Source organism: Maniola jurtina, chromosome 4 (assembly GCF_905333055.1).
Source record: "Maniola jurtina chromosome 4, ilManJurt1.1, whole genome shotgun sequence".
Taxonomy (NCBI): Eukaryota; Metazoa; Arthropoda; class Insecta; order Lepidoptera; family Nymphalidae; genus Maniola; species Maniola jurtina.
Window position 1 is genome coordinate 13,979,075 of NC_060032.1, and position 23,546 is coordinate 14,002,620.

Genomic DNA, 23,546 nt, shown 5'->3' on the forward strand with positions numbered 1-23,546 from the left:
TGCGAAAATGTGTTTGTTTGTTGGTTAGTTCTTCAACCACACCGAAATGAAGTTAACGTTGCTTCGACGTAATTTTTTTGCATGAATATAGTTAAAACCCTAGACCACAACAACACACAATAACTAGACACAAGACAGTATCAATGTGTAGTATGCATATCTTCACCTAAGTGTAAAAGTACGTAAACTGGTTCATACTACCTTTACTCTGTGCTTGTGTCATGATAAAGGAAAGGCAAGACATGGGAAACGGAAATGACAAGGGAATATTCATTGGAATATTTCATCTAAGTTTATTGTCGTTCGTTGTTTCATCCATACTAATATTCTAAATGCGAAAGTGTGTCTGCCTGTCTGTCTGTCTGTTACCTTTTTCACAGACCAACAGTTTTACCGATTTTGATAAAATTCGGTACAGAGTTAGCTTACATCCCGGGGACGGACAAAGGCTACTTTTTATCCCGGAAAATCAAATAGTTCAGTTTATCCGTTTATCCGATTTTTATGAAATTTGGTAGAGGTAGTTTGCGTCCCGGAAATTGAAAAAGGCAACTTTTATCCCGGAAAAGCAAAGAGTCTCCACGGGATTTAAAAGAACATAAATCCACACGGACGAAGTCGCGGGCATAATCTAGTAGTGTATATTATGTTGTTGCCGTTGTAAGGCCGTTACAAGGCCGTTATGCTAAGGAGGCCAGAGACAATGTTTTTTTTTTTTATTATTTACAGGATAGAAAGAAATCATTAGCTCCAGGTTTTTAATCAGTTAAACAATTTATCGAACTTTGTAACTATCATCATGATCAATCAATCATCTCCGGCTCACTGCTGAGCGCGGGTCTCCTCTCAGAATGAGAGGGGTTTGGTCATAGTCTACCACGCTGGGCAAGTGCACACGACGCTTGCTTATACGCGGTCTCCACTCAAGGACTTTCCAGCTCCAACGGCCATCGCCTCTAAGACAGGCTTCCCCCTGCCACTTCAACTTGCTAATAGTTTGGGCTTGTTAATGACCTTGATTCTCCTGGATGTTATCCCTCAAGGAAACTCCTAACATAGCCCTCTCCGTAGCTCACTGAGTGACTTTAAATTTTTGGACAAGGCCATTTGTCAGTGTCCACGTTTCAGCACCATAGGTGAGGTAGAAAGAAAGCTTCGTAAGATTTAAATTAAATATAATACTCTGCATTAGACGGGATTGAAACGTCAGCATACACTAGCATGGTATCACAATAGAGATGCATGCTATTGTGCGGGCAGCATGCGGAAATATTGTGTCCTGGCGCGACTGGCAGCGTGGAAAGGATTTACACATAATTTTCTTTCAAGCGTTTTTACGCCATTGTTCATCAATATATTAAATATTACTATAGGTCTATTACACTTAGGCACTTTTCATTCTCATTCTGAGAGGAAACTCACGCTCAGTAGTGTGTAGGAAACAATAAATGATGATGATGATCAACAGGTGATAATGTAACAATTTGGAATTCAATTTTGAAATAACATCGAATGGTATAGTATGTTATCAATAAATACAAATAAAAACAAAAATCGGTGATTTACGAGGTGGATTCGCACACTCAGGGTTCCGTATCTTCGTACAAGAAATAACACTTTTAATTTACCTGCCAAATTTCATAATTCTACGTCTACGGGAAGTACCGTATAAGTTTTCATGACAAATACGATAGACGAACAATCGCTCCTACAGACAGTCAGACAACAAAGTGACCCTATATTCCTTTTGTCGTTTTGAGGTACGGAACCCTAAACTAAACAGAAATGATAAGCAAGTTCCAAAATAAATATCTTAAAAACTAAAATAAAAAAATGTAAACTCGGTATAATTTATGGTAGTAAAAAGTGTTATTTAAATTGCGTGTCAGCTAAACTTTGATGGTCGGTCAAAATCCGGGCAAATTTCAAGCTCCTCGTTACAGCTAATAGTCGTTTTAAAATTTACGAACGTTCCATTAAACTTTTAAACCGCTTGCGTCAAGTTTAAATTAAAGTATCGAGTTTTTATATTGGTGCGGTGCTGTAAGGAAATTACAGTGATGTTCAAACTTGAACAACTGTTATGGTCTTAACTATTTTTTTTTTGTCCGCGTTTTTACAAATCCTGTGGGAACTTTTTGATTTTTCGGGATAAAAGTAGTCTTTGTTTTCCCCGGGATGTAAGGTTGAGCCGTGAAAACGGAGCAGACAGACAGACAGACACACTTTCGCATTCATAATTATTACTACGGATAAGGCATGGAATGAAATTTTAATTAAAGTTCATATTTTACGTTTATTTTAATGGAAGTTAAACTATTTTATGAAAAATTTACCTGATTTAAGAATTTGAATTTACGGGAGTGGTACTCACAATTTGTAAGAGCAAAACGGCTGAACTCGTGAACTAAAAAGCTTACATAGATTAAAACGAGAGTTTGTTTATTATTATAATCGTTTATTGTGATCTATTATTTATGTTTTTGTTCTAAGGGAACTCTTTGATTTTTCGAGATCAAAAAAATAGCCAATGATATGCGTATTACAATCTCTCTGCACCAAATAGATCCGCGACTTTGTCCACGAGTGACTACTTTTTTAAATCCTGTGATTTTCAGGATAAAAAGCAGCCTATGGCCGTCCCGGGATGCAAACTATCTTTATATGATTTTTTTTCCATCATTTAACTAGGCAGCCAGACACAATTTTCATTTTTTTTATATAATATAAGTATATGTCGGCGCGCGGCGCTGGCGGCTGATATCAGATAGCACCTTGCCCAATTCATGGGAATGCTTTTGCTTATGTTAGCGCGTTTAACTTGTCGCGAAGCAAAGCACAAAGAGATCATTGTTTTCATTATGAGCGACGGTGACGTGGTTACCATGCCATCGAACGTGGCCTGGGGTCGGTTTGTTTATCTAATGGGAAAGCTTACATTACAAGCTGAGAGCATGAAGCTGGCAGTCAAATTCTGACCTCGATACCGAATGAGCGCGACCCGCGGGGACTCGTTATTCGCTCTATTAATTAAACTTAATGAAATCTTGACAAAGACTTCTAAACGCAGATTATGACGTGGCCATTTGATTAAGAACGTTGTGACTAGTGATTAGTGAACGATATCGTTAAATAAGACTCTTTAGTGATTTCATTACACCTAGTTATTGTATTTGCCTCGCGCGTTTCCTTTGCCCACAAAAGATAGACGAACTAAGCTAGAATCTAGCCTTCTTGATGACGATCGTGAGCCGCTCGCTCCGACATCAGAAGTGGGATCCGTCGCGAGTGCAATTTGGTGAAAATGCGCGAATTTATGCAAGTCATAACGTAGACTTGCAATGAAAGAAATTATGGACATAGAATGAACATTTGCGTATACTCGTACGTGAAGTGGAACCAGGACCAGTGTACTCCTGCCAGAGATCTGCTAATCAGGTGTGATCTATCCATGTTATTTGATTGGTGTTGAATATTTTCTGTGAAACGAGATTATGGCTTATTAGACAGATGTTTTTATTGTGTCAAGCCTATTCTTATTAGAATTTGGTTAATGGGTTTTGAAAAAGCGAAAATATTCAGTACCGAGTATTAATAGAATTGATTTGTTTATTGAAAGTAAGACAGAGATTTTATTTCAAAGAGTATAATGTTTGTGTCTACGAGTAAAGAAATAATATTACGCAGTGAAGTTGTGAATAAGAGCTGTATTAATGTCCCGGCCACATTAGCGGCCAGCAGCGCGATGTTCAGTGGCGTTTCACTTTGAACGTGGATGTAACCGCGAACAGTGTACGGCGGCGGTCGCAGTGCTGTTTGGCGTTGGACGATTTTGGTCCCAATTAAATAAGCATTGACGACCTTACCACAGTAACCTTACTAGCTACTACCTTAATGTGACCGCACCGTAACAAAACGTCGCCGTCTTTAAGTGTTAAGTTACGAGGCAATGTTTATAAGTGGTTGCTTTAAGTTGATGCCGAAAATATGGGGTTCCGTTATCAATGCCTAATCTTGATGTTGACTTATTTCAACGGTGTCGATTCTGATGAATCAGATGTATTTCTCTAAACTAAACTGACTTGGGTCAATGGTGTCGATTCTGGTGTCTTTCTCTTAACTAAGTTTTGAGTGTTTGGATCTTTTCCTTTTTAATATTGCTGAGAAAGGGCTAAGAGTGAATTTTAAATTAAAGACTCTGAATTTGGTACTGCTCTGCAAAAGATATTGTACTGGAACTGGTGCCTGTAGTGGCGGGGTTTTGACTGTTTTGAATTGAATTATGTTTTTCTGTCCTGTTTTTATTATCTTGCAAAAACGTGTAATGATTAATGAGTTCCGTGTTCTATCCTATTGTAGTATCATAAAAACAACATACTTTTCTTATCACACTGGTGGAAAAGAGTTGCAAGTGCTCCATTTGGTTGCCATCAGAATCAGTACCTGTACCTAGGTACTTATGTTATTTGAATAGCGTAGAGCTAATTACAAAAGGTGCCGATGTTTATCGTTAATACAAACAAAGAGTCTCTTTCTAACAAAAACATAGAGCTTAGCGGTGTGACTCTTAAACACTTGATATTATAGTCACCGACGCGATGTTATGAATGTACGAGTATGTACCTAATGTAAACTTGCTCTCATATTCGGTTAGTAACTGATTGAAGTGTTTCTTTTGTAAATTACTAAACAAGTTCACGAATCACTACGTACGTACCTGTTGCTAGGTACTGTGCCGAACTATCTAAACAAATGAACGTTTGTACCCAATGTTTTTCTGTTGTTCTGTGTTTAGAATGCTTTGTTTAGAAAGTGTTTGGAAGTTTGCAATAATTCATTCTGAGCTATAAAAAAGCTTGATGAATTCTCTATTGGTGTTAATTTAATTAAGTTGAAATCATAAAGAGAAATTAGAACGTTGATTTAGTTTAAATCAAGGAGAAATCAGAGTACTTAATAAAGTTTTTTAAGATTTGTTGAATCAAGGGGCAATCGGAGAAATAAACATTTTTGATTTGATAATAGTAGCATAGCCCTAGATTAACAAAGAATCATTGATGGCTCTTGTGTAAAGTTGAACTAGAAGCATTGATGGCTAGAAAGGACTATGAGATTTTCGTGTGATCGAATAGCTTGCTTTTTGGTGGTTTCGTGGAAACCAGGCAGTGCGGCGATTGCATGCGTGAATGCGTCGTATCGGGGTGATCCTGCATGGGTCTACGTCCAATACTATGGCGATTCCGTATGTAGATGCGCGTATCAGTTGAGAAAGTAGAGCTATTGCGATATATTTTGTGTTTTAAGAAAAATGGAATCAATACGATCTGGTTTTGATCGTCGAGTGTCAATGCAATGATTCTTTGAGAAGGTTTTTGATGACGTGGCTAGGGTGGAGTTCGCCGACTTTTAAAACAGCTGATTATTATTAGAAAACCGGCTGATTAAGTGATTTTTACTGTTCACCAGCACCTAACCAAGGTTTGCAGCCCTAAAACGGCCGTTTTACCTAACCGAAGTTGTAAAGGGTCGGTTACTACCTGGCAAAATTTAGAACAATAGTGTAGTTTATCTTACCCATAGCGTCTTTGTACTTTTCCAGTTGAAAGTATTTTATTTTATGCTCCTAAATATAGGCGTCACAGTTTGTTGTGTTGAATAGTAATGACAATGTGTCTTCGCTAACGCGTTGCGTTTTAGCGTTCGTTCGTAGCAGCAGCGTAGCTGAGAACAGATAGTGTTCCGCCGATTTAGTAACCATGCTACACTTTTTCGTGATGAACAGTAAATATTAAAACGGTCGTTTAAACGACGGTTTCGAAATAACCAGCTGATTTAGCAACCGTTGTTTATGTAGCTTTCAGCGAACTCCAGCCTGAGTGAGTTAAAAATCAAATAAATTAAAGAAAGTCCACCATCATGATCTCGAGCTTTAAAGTCAAGTTTTTTTTTAAACTTGAAGAGAGTTAGTATCTGTCACACTTGTGAACGTTCTTCCTTGTGAGTCATAACGGAAATTTTTAATATTGACTTGACTTTTAATTATGATAGAGATTTACTGCTGTTAACAATTTAAATTCGTATGAGTGATAATGCGATTCAGGTTTCGTCAACTTTTTGCCAAAATATGCAAAAACACGTCATTAGCCAACCGAGAATTTTTAAGATAATGTTGAAGAAGAACGATTGCTTTCTAAAACAAGATTAAAAGCAAAACAAAACCGTGATTTTATACTAACGATGCTATTAAATAAATTAAAATGAAACGAAATGAACAGTGACATTTCAAACTTGAATCAATATCAACGTTTGTTACACATGATATTTTGCACTGAAAAGTTGAATGGAATTCTAAAATACAATGATTGCCAATAGTGTTTCAGGTAGTAAGGTAATATCTAAACCAAGTTTATGCACGAATCAATTGTGCACTTTGACTCAAAAAGCAAAGTATGATTTCTACTAGTTCCTGGATATGAGAAATTACATCCTAAAGTTTTTAGAGAACTGTATGATTTGTATGTTTGAAAAATTAAAATCTGAAAAACATAGCTTGAACTTGATCCGATACCAAAAGTTTTGTGGATTTAATTCATATTGACTTTAGTGGAAAAGAAGTGGTACAAATCAAACAAAAAGAATCCATTATTGTTTTTACTGACGCGTTTGCTGTATTGCTACATTATTGTAAATAATTGAGATTGATAAAACGACAGCAAACCTTAATTTCTTTTGTTGTTGGTAATTAATTTGTCTTCATAGAAAATCATGAAACAAATAACACTAAATTAGGTTCAAAGTTTCGTGGTCGATTTAAAGTGATCGAGTTACTGGTTTAAAAAAAAAAATGACGATAATGATGATACGATGAATAAGAAGATGCCAGAATGTTACGTACCCACAGAATTTGAGATGATTTTAGATAATGATGATGAAAATGAGGAACAGTCAGGTGTAGCCATTGTCGGCGCGCGTGAAGTAAATAACGATAATGTCTAGCGTGATATCGCGTATGAAGTAAATGACAAAAATGTCTAGTGTGATAACGTGATTGATTTTGGCTCACAACCTGTTCCTGTTGTCCGATCGTAGGCCATATTCCTAACCCAGTTTAGCTGGTCGGAGGCTGCGCGGCGGCAACGGGTTAAGGGTGTGTGTGCGTGGTGGTGTGCCCCGTGGCGGGTTTGGCTTGTTGCCGTGAAGTGCGGATATATTCCGTGGTGGTATGACTTATTACAGTCGCTGTGTTGCTGTGGCTTATGGATGAGTTCATATAGTCATGGCGGTGTTGATTGAAAATGAATCACGTTTACTGTTGCACGTTTACTTACTTTTACACTTTTGTTTAATTTTTACGTCTACGTATCATTGTACGGTTTGATTGTTACGTGTACGTTTATTTGTACATACGTACGTTTGTGTAGCCTTAAGCGAATTTAAATTTCGTTATTTTGGAGTATAGACAACTACTTAGATTGTTCTTCATTGTGGTTCAGACATTGTTCTTCATTGAGTTTTGAACGAATAGATTGTTCATTGAGTTTTGGTACTTAGTTTTGATCTGTGGATAAGTACTTGACATTCTGTGCTTGTGGTAGTTGTGTAGGATAGCCGAACGGCTTATTACATGAAAGGTTGTCATTTTGCTAATGACAACAGCTGAAGTCCTGTAGCACACGAGGGCGTGTGAGAGTCAGGATCGCCGTGTCGGCGCGCGGCGCTGGCGGCTGATATCAGATAGCACCTTGCCCAATTCATGGGAATGCTTTTGCTTATGTTAGCGCGTTTAACTTGTCGCGAAGCAAAGCACAAAGAGATCATTGTTTTCATTATGAGCGACGGTGACGTGGTTACCATGCCATCGAACGTGGCCTGGGGTCGGTTTGTTTATCTAATGGGAAAGCTTACATTACAAGCTGAGAGCATGAAGCTGGCAGTCAAATTCTGACCTCGATACCGAATGAGCGCGACCCGCGGGGACTCGTTATTCGCTCTATTAATTAAACTTAATGAAATCTTGACAAAGACTTCTAAACGCAGATTATGACGTGGCCATTTGATTAAGAACGTTGTGACTAGTGATTAGTGAACGATATCGTTAAATAAGACTCTTTAGTGATTTCATTACACCTAGTTATTGTATTTGCCTCGCGCGTTTCCTTTGCCCACAAAAGATAGACGAACTAAGCTAGAATCTAGCCTTCTTGATGACGATCGTGAGCCGCTCGCTCCGACATATAGAATATTGATTTGAAAAGTTTTGGTTAGTGACACAACTAGTTTTCTCGTTATTTTAAAAGTAAATACGCCCTAAAGTTCCTTTTAATTAGGCATAGCCGAGATAGACAGGTACTTTATACCTATGCACCTAACAGACATCTGAGCAGTCATGATAGTAGTTAATCTTCAACATAAAGCCACCACGAGATCACTGATTGATTGAATATCACCTTACTACACTGCTTGCCAATTTCCTTGTACACATATTATATTAGATATACATAATACATTCTACATGATACCCATGAATTAATCAAGTGGATTTACGTTGTTTAGAAATCCGTGGAAACTCTATGATTTTCCGGGGCAAAATGTAGCCTGTATCCTTCCCCGCGATACAACCTGTATCTGTAGCTTTCGTCTAAATCGGTTAAACGGATGGGCTGTGAAAAGCTAGCAGACAGACAGAAAGTCAGACATTCTTTCGCATCTATAATATCAGTATGGTAATATAATACACATGTTATATCAAGATTTATACCAGGATACCTATGTATCGAAAAATGTTGTACACGCATTGGCCTATTTTACTATATGCATAAGCAACGTGGTTTGTCGAAGGTGCTACGATAACACTCACGATTTTTTTTTTCAAGAAGTACAAGCTCCATACCAGAACCAGCTGGGTGGGAGTAAGATTTGATGGAAGTATTTTCGGAATGAATATAGTTTTCCTTTCCGCCGGTTTCTTAGACCTTTATAAGTTTTAATTGTTGTCTCACCAACCGTTCTCATAATACCGTGTACCTAACCTAGTAACATAGTAAAAATTGGTCCACTTGTATGTTTGTTTAAAAATGCTACTGGATTTTATTGTAGTGTCCTTCCAATACAGAAGTTTGCTAACATGATACTCTTAACGTGTGCAAAGCCGGGGCAAATTAGCAATAATATAATACTCATGTACCTAACATTTAGTATAATACGTGCTTCTACTCCTATTTCCCCAGTCCATTAGAGCTTGAATTTTGGAGTAAGTTGAAACAAAACAATATTGGTATCCTTTGAAATTCAAACAGCATCACGTTTCTAGGTAATCCTTCAGGTCCTACATCGCTCAGAGAGTATTAGGCACGTATGTTAGATACACTAGATAGGTAGGTACACCAAGTTATAATAATACTATAATTAACTATGTTGATGTCAATTACATAGCATAATTATATTGCTGGTGCAACTTGATTAGTATTCTATACAACTAGCGGTTACCCGGTGTGTACTAACTACGCTAAAATATAGCCTAATGCATTGTTTTCTTGTCTAAAATCATTTTCGCATTATTGCCTTTCTAATGAAACCGGTTTGAGGTACATAATACCGGTTGGGTGGTTGCAAAGTCTATAACGGACATAGGTAGATTTTTTTTGCATTTTGTATACTAAAAAAATGATGTGTGTTAATAGAAGTTAATTTATTTTATTTACGTGTTTATTTTAAACCTGACTGATTTCATACTCTCATATAAAAACTCTCAAAACGTCAGTTTAATCATCAGTTAAAATTCTCTTTCCGAGTTAAACTTGTTTTATTGTTGTGGTAAAACGGCTAATATTTTATTCATTACATTTCTTACTAATGGTCCAAGGTCTCAATGCCGCCAAACGTTATTTATTTTCTAAAAAACAAAATGTGTGGGATAGAATAGTGCTAGTGTGTACTTTGAATAAAAACGCATATTTGGTAGCTTGAATATCGGGCCAATTTAAAGACATCACTATTCTTAATGTCTGAGGCTTAGATTAAGAATTGGTATGAGTGCTGTAATTTTTAACCCCCAACCCAAAAAGAGGGGAGTTATAAGTTTGACGTGTGTATCTGTCTGTGGTATCGTAGCTCCTAAACTAATGAACCGATTTCAATTTAGTTTTTTTTTTGTTTGAAAGGTGGCTTGATCGAGAGTGTTCTTAGCTATAATTCAAGAAAATCGGTTCAGCCGTTTGAAAGTTATCAGTTCTTTTCTAGTTACTGTAACCTTCGCTTGTCCGGGGTTTTAAAATTTTTTAATTTACACAAGTATATTTCCTAACATCCTGCGCGTTTATCTAAAGATCAAATTCAAATTCAAAATATTTTTATTCAATTAAACTTTTACAAGTGCTTTTGAATCGTCAAAATAATCTACCACTGGTTCGGAATGCCGTTCCTACTGAGAAGAACCAGCAAGAAACTCGGCGGTTGCTCTTTTCAAGTATTCAATTTACAATCAGAACTTTAGAATCATCGTATTTAAATTACTCGTATTTACATCTAAGCAATAATTTAATGTGCATAGTTTATAATAATATTATGTTGTTTTATGTTAATTTAAAATGAAATCACAAAGCTAGCATTGTTTGCCGCTTAGCACATGGAGGCTGGGCGTGCCCTGCGGGATTTAATTACCATGCATAATACGTGAATAATATAATCGTGAAATTGTTTGCGTTCAACGGTTCACTAATTACGCCATACGCTGATTAGGAATTACTAATGTGAAGTTAATTTGTAATGTCTCTAAAATAAATAATAAGGGATTTCAATTAAGCATCGATAAATAAATAACCATAAATCCTACCATAATAATCATAAATAATCGATAATTACCACTTAATGATCACTGTGGGTCAGCTATTCCAGAGTCCAGACAGACAGACAGACAGCAGTGATATTACAGGGCTCCGTTTTTACCCTTTGGGTACAAAACCTCCTTACGCATCGTGGAGGTTCGAAGTACTAATAATTAATTAAAAACAGAAATAAATCATAATAATATTGTTGTTGAAAATTAACTTATAAAAAGAAGTTAAATTATGAACAAAATCTTCTTAAAAATTTCTTCGAACCAAAGTTGATCAGCGAAAGTTTTCAAAAAACGTAAGAAGTTAATGGAACTCTTGAAAACACGCACACCAACTCAGATGTTATTGGCATAACACATTTTGAAAGTAATTTATTATATTTAAAACGACTCTGGGGGAGGAAAATCTTCAAAGAAAAGGTAAAAGTTGTTTATCGTTCAATTTCCTACGGGATTCGGGGTGGATATTTGCATAAAAATGATTGAGGATTCTGTAACAAGGAGTCATTTTCTCACATCCATCGCATACACACAGGTATGAAATCTAGTAAAATCCTTTAAACCTGGACTTTTGTATTGTGGAACATAGCACTCAGCATACCTAAGGAAAATTTAGGTTAGTTGGAAGTGCAAAAAATAATAATAAAAAATTAAATTATTGAAAAGTAGATGATGTCCGCGACTACATTCGCGTAGATTTAGGTTTTTTAAAAATCTCATAGGAACTTTTTGCTTTTTTCGGAATAAAAAGTAGCCTATAGGTCAATTTTTGCGAATCAATACCTCCATTCATCGTTTCCAGCAGTAAAAAATTAACAGATAGACAGACAAGACTTTCATGTTTATTATATTCAAAAGAATCAAAAAAAATTGTTTGAATACAAAGCAGCAACAAACTATCAGTATGGATTAAAATAGGCGTATCAAAATAAACACAGTGAGAAAAAAGGAAGGTTTCAAAGAGGTTACAAAATCGTTCGGGCGAATATTTCCGAGATAGGGCTACAACCTTACAGGAATATCTGGTGCGGTGTAGGTGCGTGACTGAAGACCTCAGGCCAAAAGTGAAAGCCGTTGATTTTCTATTCAGTCTTGTTCGCTACAAGAATTCATTGTTGTATAGACTTTTTAAGCGGGTATATTCTAGAAACACATCCATATAGGCACTATTCACATACTTAATGCTTATTTTATGCTAAGAAAAACAGTTAAGTAACCACGATGAAGTGTTTTTTATTCGTTTAGAACGGAAAATGCGTAACTAAGTATACCTACTTACCAATTTTTCTTCTACCGAAATCACGTTTTCATATGATTCATCGCCAATAGTTACTGCTGTCAAAGTAAAGTGTACTTATATCGTAAAAAAAGAACACACGCGTCGCCAGAGAACAAGTGATATATTAAGTTCTTGCAAAAACGTTAGACGAGAACGTAATTTATTTCGAAGCTTTTGTCCTCTTTGTCTGTTTCCATCGCTTTGGTACAGTTGTAAGTAATACCTACAGAGTTCCAGCTACTGGTTCTTTTATTGGTATCCAACATGAGAGCCAGGGAAGTGTGACATATTTCGACAGTACCTAGATATCAGTCTTATTACTCTACACAGGTTAAGCAATGGTGATTCACGCCGATAACTGGATGGGTTACTGAATTTCGCCATTTCATTTCCTCCATGTTTGGAGAAAACGTTAAATTAATTATCGTTCCCATCTCCCGATTATTAATAATAACATATTTTGATAATAATCGTTAAATATAAGAATCGGATCCCGGATTCGGTCAGTCTCTCGGATTAGTCGCTGTAATTTGACTATTTTCGAATTGAACAGCGGATACCTCTGCATCTTTATCTCATCTTAAGTATTAAGTAAAGTTCATAAATGTAAAAAATACGCTCGCCTTTTTCATACAATTGCAAACAAATTGCAAAAAGATTACCTACTCACTAAATGGAATTTCACCGAGTAGATTTCTAAACGATAATATTACCTGTCTGGTTCAGGAATTCTAAGATCTCGGATATTTTAATAAAAATATTATTTTTCAATTATAATATTACTTCCAGACGAACATTAAAAGTGAAATTTTTCAATATCATATCGGATAACGTTTATAAAACATTTTCATGGTATTTTATTCGATTCTTTTCTTTTCATAGTGATTACGGGAATCGGCATAATCAGTCTTCCTCGGGGTCAAATATTTACAATAACGGAATAAACAACTGAATCCAGTCCATCAGCGTTCATTATTTCTGCATAAAGAGTTGTGGGATCCGATTTATATTGTTTGCATTAAACATTGGCACAGAGATTTCATGACTAAAGTAAAATTATGCAGCCCTATCCCGCGAATTCGTCCGCGTGGTTTAGTTTAGCGAGTTAAAAATCCCTTTGTATTTCTTCTAAATTCGTTCATAGTAGAGGTCCTCATATAACGCTAATCTATTCGCTTAGTATGAATTGATTGATTTGGTGAATTTCATGAGTTGTTACAGTCTTTAGTATATCCCCGTATGGAATGCAACATTTTATGGATCAATACCAATAAAATTAGATAAAATCGAAATATTGTTGTAAACAAACCTTACCTACTACAACAATTTTTTAAAGAACTGATCCAATTACATACTATTAGAGCATAAAACTCCACTACTATACGAATTACGAGTACTTATCCCATATCCCTTTAGCTTATAAGTGTACCCTACGCCCGCATGGATTCTAGAACTTCTAACTAAACAAGTTAATAGTATGCAAACCAAATGCCATATTAGAGGCTCTTATTTTGAAGCACCCGCTTATTTACAGGCCGCAGAACTTTCTATTACGCATACCTTTGGACCAAACTGATTTCGATTGTGCTAGATCCCTTTTGAAGTTGATTTAAAACTCGTATAATGTAAAAGATTTTTTTAATAATTTGAATAAAAATATTTCTATTTTTATTCGAATAAACTTTAACAAGCACTTTTGGATCAAGTGAAACACCTGGTTCGGTAAGAACCAAGCAGAGACTTCTTTTTTCAATAATTAACAAATATTGACAAGTAATCGTTAGTAGTGATAAATCATTTTTTATTCGTAAATGTAGGTACCAAGCTCTTCGCCAAAACAGTCCAAACCTACTGTATAGTACTTTGTAATATACTGTATATATAGTATATACTACTGTTAATACAAGTAAAATATTATACAAAGCGTCAATCCAAAGTGTTTGATTAGTAGGTATAAACTTTTTCATTTCGCTCTCTCGAATTGCGTTTGGAAATAAATTTTTCCAACTTGCGTTTCGGAAGACATCATTTTCCACAAACTTGATATCGAATTTATTTCGACGGAAGCTAAAAAGACCCTTCTTATATGATAATACTTCCAAAATTCGTCACACATTTTTATGCCATCAAAATAATTCTAACGATCTTCCATACTGAATTCTATTTTAATTGGATCTTAGTTAGTACGACTAAAAAACATTTGAGATTTTCAAATACAATTTGGTTGATAAATGTACTTATTGAGCTTGATTATTACAGTTACTTATTATTTACAGTTCACTAAATAGGGTACTAATGATTTTAAATTCTTTCATGGTTTGAAGACGTAGTATATTGTAAACTAGCTGATACCCGCGACTTCGTCAGCGTGGATTTACGTTTTTCAAAATCCAGCGGGGACTCTTTAATTTTCCGGGATAAAAATAAGCCTATGTGTTCATCCAGGGTATAATCTATCTCCATTCCAAATTTTAGCCAAATCCGTTTAGTAGTTTTTGCGTGATTGAGTAACAAACATCCAAACATCCACACTTTCACATTTATAATATTCTTAGGATTAGGATTAGGATACCTGTTATCCTACAGGTACATACTGGGGTTAATTTGTTGATTTTTATTTATGGTGGTATGCTGGTAGGTACCAAGAACTACTTTTAGTTTCAAATTCAGTAGATAAATAAATTATCATCATCATTTAACCCATCCTCTAAGAATAAGAACGTTTTAGACCACAGTTCACCACGCTCGCTAAGTGCGGATTGGCAGCCTTCACATATCTTTGAAAGCACTGTGAAGAAACCATAGGCATGCATGATAAGATTTCCTCACGTTATTTTTTTTTTTTCACCTTTAAAACACATAGTGATATTTCATTGCATACAGCGCGTACCTACCCAAGATAAAATCTCGGACACCCTAAATAGGAGGCCAAAGTCTTAAAACACTGGGCTATCGCCGCTTTTTAGAGGAATAATATGCCATCAAATCATATTTACAATGATTAATTATTTTGATCTAATTAACCATTAAGTTATAACCGCAAACGCAACCGCTAATACACTCTCTGCACTTTCGTTCCTATAATAATAATAACAGCTGTGGTTATTGTGGAATAGATAAACAATAACAATACAAGTCAATTATAACAATGATGGTTAAGGGTCGAGCGGAAACAATCAGGATTAAATTGTATGCATGCTCGAGGGTTTTCTGTTTTTGCTGAGATTTGTAAAGTTTATATTTTGAAGCTAAAATTATGTGTTGTGAATGTTTAATCAATCAATCAGCCTGTTTGCGTCAACATCTGGACATACGACTTCCCAAGAGTGCGCCACCATACACGGTCTTCCGCCTTCCTCATCCACCCATTCCCCGATACCTTCTTAATATTATGAATATAGCTGATGGACTAGGTTCGCATGGATATAGGTTTTTTAAAAATCCCGTGGGCACTCCTTGATTTTCCGGGATATATAGTAGCCTATGTGTTATTAATCTAGGGTATAATCTATCTCCATTCCAAATTTTAACCAAATCCGTCCTGTAGTTTTTACATGAAAGAGTAACAAACATTGACAAATACACACAAACTTTCGCCTTTATAACATTAGTGTGATTAGTTTAAAATATTTCAGTGGCGCTCCGGTTAGAGGATACTTCCTCGTCGTAAGGTCTACTTTGTGATGCATTTTGTTATTATTTTTACGAATTTTTATACACGTACCATTTTTGAACCTCTTCTAAAAGTCGTTTGTCGCTATACCGTTTTTAACCTGTTTTTCTTCGTATGGAGAGGCAGCGCAGGTCAAGTGAAGACGCTGCATCAACCTGCAGCGATGTGCCAGCAGTGTAGACATCGATGTGTTGACGATGATGATAATGATCGCACTGAGCAAACAAAGAAGAAGGGGTAAGTTTACCTGTAGAGTGAGTTGTCGAGCGGCGCGAGATGCGGCGGGCCGCCGTCGTCAACTTAGCGGCATGTCGTCCGCCGCGGCGGCCGGCGACGCGAACCGACCTCGCGACCACTGCGACCGCCTCGCTCACTTCACTGCACTGCACTCCACTTCACCACATGCTGTCCCTTGCACCACTACCCTTCACACCGCACGACACTTTATACCTGAAACAAAATAAAGGCATCACTTGCTTTAAAGGCCGATTCACACCAATTGCGTACACGTGATACATGCGTAGTGACGTGCGTGAACCCCTAACACACCGGGTTACACATGAGTCAACGCTTTACGCAACCGGTGTGCCATGTTTCATACAGTTCCATACATTACAACGCAATGGTACACGCTGCGTCTACGCTTACGCAACTCTAACGCAGCCTGTGTGAACGAGCTCTTATGGTGTAGAAATCATCGCGAGGAAACCTGCATGTTTAAGAGTCTACAATGATCATTAATGCTTTTATAACTTTGAAAATTCAGACTCTGGTAAATGAATGTAGGTAATCAAACATAGAATGGAAAATAAATATATTTATTAAAATCAGTAAATACTAAAATACTTTAAAAGAAGCGTTAGGGATGATTCACGCTACACCATGAATGTGCTGTGCACGGGTAGAGCCGTAACGTGTGCCAGATTAAGAGCCCAGCCTGAACCAGTTTATACAAAACTTCTAAGTATCTACTACAGGTTTTAATGTAGACCGTACCCGACCCGTGGCTGATGGAAATATTGTATTCACTCATATTATTTCATTGCATTTTAACAACAACACTTTCCAGTGACCACAAAATAGAATGCCAACAAAAATATAACCTGCGTGGTAAAAAGAAAAATTATTTTCCAAAACTGTTTTGCCGTTATGGGTTTTCCAATTAATAAAGCTTTTTCAATTTGCATATTTTCCAGCACAGTTTTCTACCAATTTTTTTTATTGTAAATATTGTTTTAATATTTATTTATTAAACCAGTAATAACTCGGGAAAACAATGTGTACCCTATTATGAATATTAATAACGTTACTTAATAAATTATGACTCTTTCCCATTATCGTTATTGGTGATGAAGAGATGCTATAAATATTTTATTACAAAAGTTTAATATTAATGTATAATTTATTTTTGACGAGCCTTTTATTGTAATTTGTGGTTTACGTTTCAGTATTCAGTAAACAGCTAACTTTTTCGATATGTAAACTATTTTTTACATTTCAATCCTCCGGTGCTCCAATGTTCATGGGTGGCGGTAATCACTTAACATCAGGTGACCAGCCTGCTCATGTGCTCGCTATGTTTCATTAAAAAAAATTGTTTATGGACAAAATGTCTAATATCAGAAACAGGATATTTTAAGCTTAATAGTATACCTTAGTAGTACTTGTTCTACGTCTACAAACTGTGACGGATGAAACATAGGATCGAAATACATAATAATAGGTACTTCATTTTGAACCCAATCAGAACTCTTATCATCACCACAGAATGTTGAAAAGTCTATTTTTACAAGACTTTGAAATGCATTAGTTTCAAATATTTGAGTAGTAAGTCGCGTTATGATCTTTGGCGGAATTCTTTTTTCTAAAAAAGTGTAGGCATTGTATACTTTTACTCGTAAAACGGGAATATATTTTCGACGCGAACATACCGAAAAATCTTTCTAACAGTTCGTTTTACAAGTGACCTGCAAACATTATTCGTGTAGATATGGATCTGTGTCAGCAGACGCGAGGCCCTGTATCTAATCGTTACTGAAATCAGGCAGCGATACAACACCGCCTATACGCGTAGGTTCACCACTCAAACACACAGATTACACTAATCTATGGCGTGCGTGTAGCTTTGCGGTAATAAAATGTCACTAATAGAGAAGTACTTAATAAACAGCAACATCACTAAGTAAATCTGAGTTCGTGTTTGTTCGGGCTAATCTCAGAAACTTTACCTACAGTGCAGATTTTCATACAGTTTTACGAATAGAAAGAATGAGAATCTAAGAAGGCTATAATTTGTGAGTATTTTGCGAAAATACTTTGCGTCCCGGAAATTGACATAGGCAACTTTCTATCCTGGAAAAGCAAAGAGTTCCCACGGGATTTCAAAAGAACTTAAATCCACGCGGATGAAGTCGCGGGCATCATCTGGTAATAATAAAAGTCGTCCTATCTGAGAACTTCCGTGGCGTACACTGCGTAAATAGTTGAAGAATACAATTTATAGTGGAATAGTTCGAAGAAGTCTTAGCAGCAGTTATTTTTAAGAAACTATATGAGTAGACTTCCACGTAGACTGACACCTTGACGACAATGGGAGTACGTCAGAACAAGGCAGGTACAGTACGCGACAGGTGAAGAAGACAATCGGGGTATGAGGCGGGGGGATGCGCCGCACACCCGCACGTCCCCCGCACTATACCGCCTCGGGTTAGCGCAAGGGCTGTGTGGGTGTGTGGCTGTGCAGGATATCCCCACCCTGATTGCCATCTCGACCTGTCGCCAACTATAGATACATCGGTCACGTCCATGGATGACGTCAGGTAGAGTCGACGACACAACAATGTATGTACGCATACAGTAAGTACAACACTCAAAACACAGATAAGTTTAATCTATGGCGTGCGTAGTTGCGGTAATAAAATGTCACTAATAGAGAGGTGCTTACATAGCCTTTCAAGATAACCTATTGCTTTTAATTTTTATAGCATTTAACAGCTAGCTTTTTCCCGCGGCTATATCCGCATGGACTTACGTTTTTACCCGACTACGGCAAAGCCGAAAGGAAGGGTTATGATTTTAGCAGTCTATGTATGTATATATATATGTATATGTATATGTAAATATGTATGTACGTTTGTATCCAGATTCTGTGTGTTCTTGTAAGCATCCTGCCGGGTAGCATGGGCAGTAGATAAAAACTATATCCCCCGATTATATCCACTGATGTTATAGAAATCAGTGGATATAATCGGGGATATAATTTTTATCTACTGCCCATGCTAGCCGGGCTGATTTGTAAAAACCCTTTCTAAATGGGAGTCTACGTTTTTAAAGGTATTTAATATGTATAATCTCAAGTTTCTAGACCCAGCAATTTGAGCTGTACGTTACAGTTGTAATGGCAATCAATATCTTATTTTATACTATACACAAATTACAATATAATATATAATACGATGCAGAGAGAGAAAGAGAACATGTCTCTACCCAAATTCAAAACTTTACACACTCGGTAAACATTGAGTTCCGGTTCCGTACTCTACGATTTCATTCTATAAAGTTTTCAATGTACTATACCTCACATTTGAAAGTCGCATGGGATGTATTGGCAAAGTTGGTGAAAATCGTCGTGTTTCGGCCGTTAACTTCGCATTTACAGGATTCAATATATTTTTACTTTCGCAGGATTTCAAATGTTCTTTATTCCGGTAAAAGTTTTCACTAGAAACCGCTGACTGAGTTGTACAGTCTAAACGAAAAACTGAATAACTGTAAGTAGAATAAATAAAAAAATAAGAACGAGCTTTAAACATTTGATGCAAGCAAGTGTACATTATTTGTACTTTTATAATATCTGTATAATACACAAATAATTCAATTGAATTAATTTCATGACGTTAATTATCTCCTCATAAAATTCTGATCCATGTATTTCAGGTAGATTCTATATTTACACAATATATCAAAATTAGCATTTACTTTACACTTACCCATTTTGTTACTTTTATCTTAATAATCTTAATCTTTTTTTATTGTACTTAGTCATAGAGTACGTAAAACCTTCCATTAAGAGGGCTCTCTCCGTCAGTCGTTTCATACAATCGTAGTTCCAATTTCATTTGAATATTAAGCAACCTAAGTCCATGAAATTTTGCAGACATATTCTAGAAACTAATATCTATGTCTGTGGTTTTCCAGATTTCTGTTAAAATATTCGGTTTCAAAGTTACGCGGTCTTAAAATTTTCATACAAATCTTGGAGCCCCTGTAATTTTAAAACTACATATTTTTAGAAAAATCTAAAACACCACAGACACAGATATTAGTTTCTAGAATATGTCTGCAAAATTTCATGGACTTTGCTTGCTTAGTATTCAAATGAAATTGGAACTACGATTGTATGAAACGAGTGGAAACGAGTGACGGAGAGAGCCCTGTTAACGTATTATAGTGCGGTGGCTCTTGCAAAACGCCCTTATTATCCTTGCAGCTACGCAACTTCAAACAGCTACGCCGTAGCTGTCTGAAGTTACGCTATAGGGCGTAGCTGCTACGGTAAGATGACCACTGCCTGTCGATATTATTTAGTGCTATGGTAAGTTGTGTGGTTCGTCTGAATAGACGACAAACTCAGGTTTGAACAAATTAAAGTGATTTTTACATAAAGGCATTTCGTCAAAACTATTGTTGGATTTTTAAAGGTATAAAACAGCAATCTCTTAGGTAAGGACCTAATAATAAGCTTCAATGCTATCGTATTTCTCTAGCCATTCTCCGTTCTCTTGGCTCTAATGGAGACTATTATGTTCATACTCAGTGGCAGAGAGATTTCATAACCAAGTATTACTAGAGGATACAAGAATATTTCCCGTCCTTTTTAGCAATATTAAAAAGAAAAAAGAAAAAGATACTTACTCTAAATTTAGTTAAGAGAAAAACACGCCAATGTAGCTAATTCTGTTCTTTGTTAATACACAATCACTAAACTAAACTAAAATGACAGGTCTAAATATATTGCTTTCTCTTTCACAATGCTCCCTTTGGAAAAGAAGAGCACTAGATTCAGACCTGTCAATTTAGTTTAGTTTAATTTTATTTAGTTTAGTTTTATTCATTTTAGTTTTTAATTTAATATATATATATATATATATATATATATATTTAATTTTAATTTAGGTTTAGTTTTGATTCGGCACTTATTTGCGGTTGCTCTATATTCCTCTACCCCCGAGAGATCTGTATCATAGCAATATTATCAACGGCGTGATTATAAATGTTAGACACGTCTTCTATATATGAGTTTGTATTTCAAAGACGTTTGTTCCATGAAATACAAACTCATGAAACTGTTGCGTACGGCAAACTGAACAAGTTGCCTGAATTATATTTTTTATTTTATATATTTCATATGATACACCTTAGATACACTATAATTAACATTAAAAATATTGTGTTATAATAATTGACTAAAAGATAGTCTGACTCGCACTTGTCTGGTTTTTAGTATACAGTCAGCTTTTACGATAACAGCGATCGTGAACGAACCAGATCGGGTAATTTTGTAAGTACGAGTGCTTACTTAATTACTAACTTAGTACTTACTAAGTTACATTTTATATGTGGGTGTACTACAGAAATTTACAACCCCTATGCCCTCCCTGAGAGGTTGAATTTTCAAAAATAGTTTCTTAGCTGGTGCTTACGTCATAGCTATTTGTATACCAAATTCCAGCCCGACCCGTCCAGTAGTTTGAGTTTTGCGTTGATAGATCAGTCAGTCAGTCAACTTCTCCTTCCATATTATTTAGATATTACGATACTCACGGATACGATAATTACGGTACGTGTCACAATACCGCCCTCGGTCCTGGTAAAAAAATCTAAGATTGATCCTAATTGCATTCATTGTCCTGATTTCAAAACCACTCCCCCCTTCACCCCTAATTCAATTCCTGGCAACGGCCATGAGTATGGGTTTATAGTGGCTTCATATAAATTGGAATACGTTGACGAAAGAAGAATGAAATAAGCTCGACTCGACGATTCAATTTTCAGAAACAATAAAGTAATATTTTTCAGTTCCGAGTAACCGTGAAGGGGATTAAAAAATAGATTTAGGTAACAATACTTATTGTCCTCTGCACTTCATTTTTGTAGCTTTATTAGCAACTAGTTGATGCAGCGACCTCGTCGAGATTTAGGTTTTTGAAAATCTCGTGGGAACTTTTTGATTTTTTCGGGATAAAAAGTAGGCTGTGTCACTCTCTAGATCATCAACTATACCCATACAAATAATTACCATTACTCCACTGCGATGTGTTTGAAGGATAAACTAATAAACAAACACACTAAATCGCATTTATGATATGGTTGGTAATAAGTAGTATCAGTATTACACAGGTTCAAAAAATCTATTAAAAATATGCTCCTGAGAAAAGCATATTATACTATCGAAGATTATGTAAATGATAAAAAAGCGTGGATTTGAACTTCGATTCGCTCCAGCAATGCGCAGGACTTCAATTGCTTTTATACATGGCATAATATTGTATATCAAATCTTTGAAAAGAGCAACCGCCGAGTTTCTTGCTGGTTCTTCTCGGTAGGAAAGGCATTCCGAACCAGTGGTAGATGCTTTTGACGATTCGAAAGAACTTGTAAAAGTCTAATTGAATAAAAACATTTTGAATTTTGAATTTTGAATTTATGAGTAGTGATGGTAAAAGGGCAGAATGAAATAAATTTAGAAGGGTAGAGGTAGGTTCGAAATTTTCTTTTGAAGAACCGGTCGCCTTCACGAACAAGCTTAAGTTTGCAGCAAAGTTAGAAGAAAAAAGCTGTTTATACTAACTTTTTATTACAGAAGGCCAATGATAATATTTATGTGAAAAAGAAGTTTTTTACAACCTCCCTAGCGCAGTGGTAAGCACTGTCGTCTTATGAGTGGAAGGTCCCGGGTTCGCTTCCCGGCAGGAGCAATTTGGAAATTTATATGTTCTAAATTGTCTCTGGTCTGGTGGGAGGCTTCGGCTGGGATTAGTTACCACCTTCCGTAAAACTGTAAAACCATTTCGTCACGCAATCTAGCTTTCCGGTACAATGCCTAGAAACGTACATGGGTTTTTAATTAAACTGCCATACCCCTTCCAAGTTAGCGCGCTTCCATTTTAGACTGCGTCATCACTTACTATCAGGTGAGATCTTAGTCAAGGGCTAACTTGTAATGAAATTTTAAAAAAAAAACATACGTATCTAAAATGAAGACTTACAATTAGAACACATTTGTAGAGCGCTCTCTTTTAAACTCGTGCGTTGTTATCTTCCGTCTTACTTATTTTACCGAGCACGAACGAATTATCCGCGATGTAATATAAACTATATCTATAGTAGGTATAATGTAAATGTAGAAATCAATGAAATAAAGTACATAGAGAGCGGCGTTTCCGCAAAATAAGCCCGGTATTTAAAATCAAAACCTTTTAACACGTCTACTCAATTTTTTATGAACCGCAAACCCATAATATATTCCGGGACCCCCATTAGATAGGCCGAGCTCCCAACGTTAATTGAGACAAATCATAAAATCCCGGCGTGGCTAAAAAGGGCTGAGCTTCACCGCCCTTAACCGAAGGGCCACGCAATAATACATCAAGTCAAGTTTTATGGTTAGCCTTCTTTAGAACGTGCTATAAACAAAACAACTATTCAATCTATACAGCTACCCTTAATTCCTCAGAACCTTAATAGGTCACGGAGTGAAC